This window comes from Triticum aestivum, chromosome 4B, assembly GCF_018294505.1.
Source record: "Triticum aestivum cultivar Chinese Spring chromosome 4B, IWGSC CS RefSeq v2.1, whole genome shotgun sequence".
NCBI lineage: Eukaryota > Viridiplantae > Streptophyta > Magnoliopsida > Poales > Poaceae > Triticum > Triticum aestivum.
The window spans coordinates 568,826,629-568,835,170 of record NC_057804.1 but is presented as its reverse complement, the minus strand read 5'-3'; positions in this window follow the sequence as shown (position 1 = coordinate 568,835,170).

Sequence of the window (8,542 nt, the reverse complement as noted above, 5' to 3'; positions counted from 1 at the left end):
AGTCAGGGCAAACAGGCACACAAGAGGCAAACGAAAAAGAGGCGAACGGGAAAGAGAGGGCGAATAAAACTGCAAGGGTGAAGTGGGGGAGAGGAAAACAAGAGGCAAATGGCAAATAATGTAATGCGAGGGAGAAGAGTTTGTGATGGGTACTTGGTATGTCTTGACTTGTGTATAGACCTCCACGACAACGGCGCCAGAAATCCTTCTTCCTACCTCTTGAGCATGCGTTGGTTTTTCCCTTGAAGAGGAAAGGGTGATGCAGCAAAGTAGCGTAAGTATTTCCCTCAGTGTTGAGAACCAAGGTATCAATCCAGTACGAGGCTACACTCCAAGTCCCTCGTACCTACACAAACAAACAAGAACCTCGCAACCAACGCGATAAAGGGGTTGTCAATCCCTTCACAGCCACTTGCGAAAGTGAGATCTGATAGAGATAATAAGATAAGATAAATATTTTTGGTATTTTTATGATGTAGATTGGAAAGTAAAGATTGCAAAAAAAAACTAGATCAAAAACTTATATGATGGAGAATAGACCCGGGGCCATATGTTTCACTAGTGGCTTCTCTCAAGGTAGCATAAGTATTACGGTGGGTGAACAAATTACTGTCGAGCAATTCATAGAAAAGTGCATAGTTATGAGAATATGTAGGCATGATCGTGTATATAGGCATCACGTCCAAGATTAGTAGACCGACTCCTGCCTGCATCTACTACTATTACTCCACACATCGACCGCTATCCAGCATGCATCTAGAGTATTAAGTTCATAAGAACAGAGTAACGCATTAGGCAAGATGACATGATGTAGAAGGATAATCTCAAACAATATGATATAAGCCCCATCTTTTTATCCTCGATGGCAACAATACAATACGTGCCTTGCTACCCCTGCTGTCACTGGGAAAGGACACCGCCAGATTGAACCCAAAGCTAAGCACTTCTCCCATTTCAAGAAAGATCAATCTAGTAGGCCAAACCAAACTGATAATTCGAAGAGACTTGCAAATATAACCAATCATACATAAAAGAATTCAGAGGAGATTCAAATATTTCTCATAGATAAACTTGATCATAAACCCACCATTCATCGGATCTCGACAAACACACCGCAAGAAGAGTTACATCGAATGGATCTCCAAGAAGATCGAGGAAAACATTGTATTGAGATCCAAATAGAGAGAATAAGCGATCTAACTAATAACTATGGACCCGAAGGTCTGTGGTAAACTACTCACAACTCATCGGAGAGGCTATGGCGTTGATGTAGAAGCCCTCCGTGATCGATTCCCCCTCCGGCAGAGTGCCGGAAAAGGCTCCAAGATGGGATCTCACGGGTATAGAAGGTTGCGGCGGTGGAAATAGGGTTTCGTGGTGCTCCTCGATGTTTTCGGGGTACGTAGATATATATAGGCGAAGGAAGTCGATCAGGGGAGCCACGAGGGTGGGGGGCGCCGACCCCCCTAGGGTACACCCTGGACCCTCGTGGCCGCCTCGTTTGCTTCTTGACGTCCACTCCAAGTCTCCTAGATTGCGTTTGTTCCAAAAATAACTGTCCCGAAGGTCTCATTCCGTTTGGACTCCATTTGATATTCCTTTTCTGTGAGACACTGAAACAGGCAAAAAACAACAATTTGGGCTGGGCCCCGGTTAATAGGTTAGTCCCAAAAATGATATAAAAGTGTTTAGTAAAGCCCATAAACATCCAAAACATGTAATATAATAGGATGGAACAATCAAAAATTATAGATACATTGGAGACGTATCAGACAACATGGGAGTTGCCGCCCCGGTAAATCAGTTGCCGGGAAGAAGCCAAACAATGGACCCAAGCCCAAGACTCAGTGCTTTTATTGCAAGGGAAATTGTCACTAGAAGCGGAACTGCCCCAAGTACTTAGCGCATCAGAAGGCCGGCAACACCAAAGGTATATGTGATATACATGTTATTGATGTGTACCTTACCAATACTCGTAGTAGCTCCTAGGTATTTGATACCGACGTGTTTGCTCATATTTGTAACTCAAAACAGGAGCTGCGGAATAAGCGGAGAATAGCGAAGGACGAGGTGATGATGCGTGTCGGGAATGGTTCCAAGGTCGATGTGATCGCCGTCGGCACGCTACCTCTACATTTACCTACGGGATTAGTTTTAAACCTCAATAATTGTTATTTAGTGCCAGCTTTGAGCATGAACATTGTATCTGGATCTCGTTTAATGCGAGATGTTTACTTATTTAAATCCGAGAATAATGGTTGTTCTATTTATATGAGAGATATGTTTTATGGTCATGCCCCGTTGGTCAATGGTTTATTCTTATTGAATCTCGAACATGATGTTACACATATTCATAGTGTGAATACCAAAAGATGTAATGTTAATAATGATAGTCCCACATACTTGTGGCACTGCCGCCTTGGTCACATTGGTGTCAAATGCATGAAGAAACTCCATGCAGATGGACTTTTGGAGTCTCTTGATTATTAATCATTTGACACGTGCAAACCATGCATCATGGGCAAGATGACCAAGACTCCGTTCTCCGGAACAATGGAGCGAGCAACCAACTTGTTGGAAATAATAGATACTCATGTGTGCGGTCCAATGAGTGTTGAAGCTCGCGGTGGCTATCTTTATGTTCTCACCCTCACTGATGACTTAAGTAGATATGGGTATGTCTACTTAATGAAATACAAGTCTGAGACCTTTGAAAAGTTCAAGGAATTTCAGAGTGAGGTGGAAAATCAATGTGACAGGAAAATAAAGTTCTTACAATCAGATCATGGAGGAGAATATTTGAGTCACGAGTTTGGTACGCACTTAAGGAAATGTGGAATTGTTTCACAACTCACGTCGTCTAGAAAACCTCGGCGTAATGGTGTGTCCGAACGTCGTAGTCGCACTCTATTGGATATGGTGCAATCTATGATGTCTCTTACCGATTTACCGCTATCATTTTGGGGTTATGCTTTACAGACAGCCACATTTACTTTAAATAGGGCACCATCTAAATCCGTTGAGACGACAACATATGAATTATGATTTGGGAAGAAACCTAAGCTGTCGTTTCTAAAAGTTTGGGGATGCGATGCTTATGTCAAGAAACTTCAACCTGAAATGCTCGAACCCAAGTCGGGAAAATGCATCTTCATATGATACCCTAAGGAAACCATTGGGTATACCTTCTACCTCAGATCCGAAGGCAAGATCTTTGTTGCCAAGAATGGAGCCTTTCTGGAGAAAGAGTTTCTCTTGAAACAAGTAAGTGGGAGGAAAGTAGAACTTGATGAAGTACTGCCTCTTGAACCAGAAAGTAGCGTAGCTCAGGAAGATGTTTCTGTGGTGCCTGCACCGACTAGAGAGGAAGTTAATGATGATGATCAAGGAACTTCAGATCAATTTGCTACTAAACTTCGTAGGTCCACAATGACGTGTTCCACACAAGAATGGTATGGCAACCCTGTCCTAGAAATCATGTTGTTAGACAACAGTGAACCTTCGAACTATGAAGAAGTGATGGCGGGCCCAGATTCCAACAAATGGCTTGAAGCCATGAAATCCGAGATAGAATCCATGTATGAAAACAAAGTATGGATTTTGACAGACTTGCCTGATGATCGGTGAGCCATAGAAAATAAATGGATCTTTAAGAAGAATACTGACGCAGATGGTAATGTGACCATCTATAAAGCTCGGCTTGTCGCTAATGGTTATCGACAAGTTCAAGGGGTTGACTATGATGAGACCTTCTCACCTGTAGCAAAGTTGAAGTCTGTTCGAATCATGTTAGTAGTTGTCGCATTCTACGATTATGAGATATGGCAAATGGACGTCAAAACGGCATTCCTTAACGGTTTCCTTAAGGAAGAATTGTATATGATGCAGCCAGAAGGTTTTGTCGATCCTAAGAATGCTAACAAGGTGAAGAAGCTCCAGCGCTCCATCTATGGGCCGGTGCAAGCATCTCGGAGTTGGAACATTCGCTTTGATGAAATGATCAAAGCGTTTGGGTTTATGCAGACTGATGGAGAAGCCTGCGTTTACAAGAAAGTGAGTGGGAGCTCTGTAGCATTTCTCATATTATATGTGGATGACATACTACTGATGGGAAACGATATAGAACTTTTGGAAAGAATAAAGGCCTACTTGAATAAGTGTTTTTCAATGAAGGACCTTGGAGAAGCTGCTTACATATTAGGCATCAAGATCTACATAGATAGATCGAGATGCCTCATCGGTATTTCACAAAGCACATACCTTGATAAGATATTGAAGAAGTTCAATATGGATCAGTCTAAGAAGGGGTTCTTGCCTGTTTTGCAAGGTGTGAAATTGAGCGCGGCTCAATGCCCGACCTCGGCAGAAGATAGAGAAAAGATGAGTGTCATCCCCTATGCCTCAACCATAGGGTCTATTATGTATGCCATGCGGTGTACCAGACCTGATGTAAACCTTGCCGTAAGTTTGGTGGGATGGTACCAAAGTAATCCCGGCATGGAACACTGGACATCGGTCAAGAATATCCTGAAGTACCTGAAAAGGACTAAGGATATGTTTCTCGTTTATGGAGGTGACGAAGAGCTCGCCGTAAAGGGTTACGTCGATGCTAGCTTCGACACAGATCTGGATGACTCCAAGTCACAAACTGGATACGTGTATATTTTGAATGGTGGGGCAGTCAGCTGGTGCAGTTGCAAGCAAAGCGTCATGGAGGGATCTACATGTGAAGCGGAGTACATGGCAGCCTCGGAGGCAGCACATGAAGCAATCTGGATGAAGGAGTTCATTACCGACCTAGGAGTTATTCCCAATGCGTCGGGCCCAATGACTCTCTTTTGTGACAACACTGGATCTATTACCCTTGCCAAGGAGCCCAGATTTCACAAGAATACCAGACATATCAAGCGTCGCTTCAACTCCATTCGTAAAATGTTCAAGATGGAGACATAGCACTACAAAAAAAATACACTTCTGTGATGATACGTTTTTGTCACAGTAGGTCATGTTTCCTGTCATGCATGTACATCCATGATGATTTTATGACATAATCAAGATAGTCATACCTGTGCTGTCGTAGAAGTGTTCCATGACATTACCAAAATTATCATCACGGAAGTGTCCACTTCCATGAAGATAAATCACGCGTCACAGAAGTGCTTTCGTCAAGGGTGACCGACATGTGGCATCCACCGTAACGGAACGCCATTAAGCTACCGGGTCCAGTTTTGGATGCGATAACCCGTTAACAGCCCGGACCAATGGGGATTTTCTACGTGTAAAATCATCATTGGCCGGAGGAAACACGTGTTGCCTCACCGTTGGGACAGATGTCATCCACTCATTGGACAGGAGGCGCCTATGATAGGTCGACACGTGGCATAGCCCAACAGTGGCCCATCCGGTGAAAAAGGCCGACCCAGTAAAAAATAGCAGGCCAGCCCATATAAGTCCTACTTGTGTCAGGTCCATTTAAGCCCACGGCCCATACGAGATGTGCCAATTCGGCCCGTCAAAGATTTTACACCATTGTAGCCCATCGTCAGTTCGAGCCCGTTAACAGCCCGCTATATATTTGGACTCAATATCGGCCCAATGAGATTTCGGCCTATTAACGGCCCATTCAATGGATGGGCCAATTTTCAGGATGTACATATTTTGGCCTTTTAGCGACCCATTTAAATGTTGGGCTAATTTCCGGCCCGGTATGTCTTTCAGCCTATTGACGGCCCATAAATCAGTTGGGCCATTTGTAGTCGGACCTGAGTTTCGGCCTTTTAGCGACCCACTTAAGTGTTGGGCCAATTTCTGGCCCGGTGTGTCTTTTAGCCTGTTGACAACCCATAAATCAGTTGGGCCAGTTGTAGTCGGACCTGAGTTTTGGCGTTTTAGCGACCCATTTAAGTGTTGGGCCAATTCCCGACCCCGTGTGCCTTTCAGCCTGTTAACGGACCATAAATGAGTTGGGGCATTTGTAGTCGGACCTAAGTTTTGGCCTTTTAATGGCCCATGCCCTTCATGGTCCAATACCATCCCGGTTTCTCTTTCGGCCTGCTAAAGGCCCACAACACAGTTGGGCCATTTACAATACGACCTGACTTTCGGCCTCTTAGCGGCCCATGCTCTTCACGGTCCAGTACAAGCCCGCTGTCTCTTTCGGCCTGCTAAAGGCCGACAATATACACTACAAAAAAATACACTTCCGTGATGATACGTGTTTGTCACAGTAGGTCACGTTTTTTGTCATGCATGTACATCCATGACAAATTTATGACAGAATCAAGATAGTCATATTTGTGTTGTCGTAGAAGTGTTCCATGACATTACCAAAATTGATGAGGACATCAATACAATTGTTACACCCACAGCCCCTGCTGCTATTCATACTGGACCAATTACTAGAGCTCGTGCACGCCAACTAAATTACCAGGTACTTTCGTTTCTTGGTAATGATTCTAATGTTCATGAGAATATGATGCTGCCTAAATTGGATACATTTGTTTTGCTTACAAATGAAGGGTCTAGCTTGGAGAAGGATGAACATTGGAGCAAGAACAAGCATGGAGATGATGGCATGCGCAAGGGGAACAAGAACGGAGTTACAAGTGATGATTTCAGGACTTTGAAGCCACCATAATGGGTGCATGAAGCCTTGGACGAAATATACAAGATGCCACTTCATAAATTTCGTCCCGAGGCTATTTTAGGTGCTGCGTCACCTTATTATTGGGCCAGGCCCATGTAATTTCGAAATACATAAGTATAGGCTATTTTTAGAGTCCGTATGTGTGGGGAAACAAGAGATAGGGTTGATTTCGGACCCCTCCACCAAGGGCCACGAAATTCCCCCCTCTTCCTCCATATATACAGCCCTTAGGGCATCGTTTAGACTTTGGGTTTTGTTTAGATTAAAAGTTCGCCATAGCTGCAACTTCGCGTACTTAGTTTGTGTTCAACGACCAGACAAAGGCGTCACAGAACCCCACCTTGATCAATAAAGCTTTCATCTTATATTCGCAATATCCAGATTGCAATCTTAGTTTCTTGCTTGTTCTTCGTTTGCTCACAGGAAACAGACCCTCGTGGTCAGGTTGATCGTGCTCCGGCGTGGTCAATAACCTCTCGGAATTGGTTTAGCGATTGCTAAGGCGCGACATCCTCGCACGTTCGTAGTCGGATCGTCAAAGTCGACTTCCACCAAAGCGAAATCCACCATCTCATCGAAAGACGGGACACCTTTGCCTCTATCAAGTGGTATCAGATTTCCAGGTTGCTCGGTGAGATTTTACAGTATTTCGTAGTTTAGATCGAGTCTGTTCTTCATACCTACAGTCCACGAAAGCCACAAAAAAAATTTAGGGTTAGTTCATCATATCCGAACCAATCTGAGCCGTTGCATAATCTTTTTAGGGTTTTGCTTTGTTGAATTTGCGGTTGCATCGTCGTGTCTAGTTGCTGGTCTTAGAGTCTAGTCTTTTAGAGTTTCGAGTTCTGGTCATAAGTTGTCACGCCGCCGCCGCACCATCATCATCGCCCCTGCCATCTACCACCACCGCTCCGAATCCGTATCCATATACCACCACCAATCCGTGTCCATATACCACCACCGATCCATATCCATATACTACCACCGCTACCACCACCGCTGCCATATACCACCACCATATATCCACCACCAATCCGAGTTCCTTGCATATTAGGCTTGCTTTCGAGATCCATCTAGATTCCGATTCGTGTTTCCTTGCCGGAGTAGGTTTCGAAAAAAAAAAGAGTTGGGTAGCCACGCTCCGTTTAGGCCCAAAATTTTTCGAAAACGCATTTTTCGAAAAAAATTCTGGCTATCCTATTTTTAGGTGTTTCTGAGTGTTTTGAGACAGGTGCCATTATAGGAAGTTTTTTTTGACCCGTTTCCAGTTTTTGGGTCCGGGCAGTCAAAAAAAAAATTGGTCGAAAAAATTTCGTGCCCATCCTGTCAGTTTGAGCTAAGAAGAGTTTTGAGACACTCGCCATTATAGTGATTTTTCGCAAAAAAAAAGAGCGCAAAAAAAAGAGCGAAAAAAAAATTTCAGAGTGTGCTTTTCCCTTGTTTACGTGCCGCGCCGTGATTTTGTTGGTGTTCTAGGCTCGCGTCTCTAGCACAGTCTAGCCTAGGACCAGCACAGTACCGTCGTTGAGCGTTTATTCAACTTTGCATCTCTGAATTGATTATTGCTGACCCTTTTTGCTACCATACTATAAGCCTTCCCAGTTCCACATACATCTACGTCGTGCATTTGACTCTCCCTGGTAATCGCTCTATCCAAGCTTTGAGAGTTTTTGACTACAACGGTTGCCGATCACCGCCTGCTGCTGGGTAAGAACTGGTAAGAATTTGAGATTTGCTTGACGGATTTGTGACACCCACCACCACCACTTGTTCGTAGTCTGTAGGATCATATTCTTGTGTGTTTCTATTGCTGCTAACCATGCCAGGATCACAAGCCGACGAGATTGACTGGGAGAATTTATCGAACAAGGAGCTTCATGATAAGTTTCAGCAAAT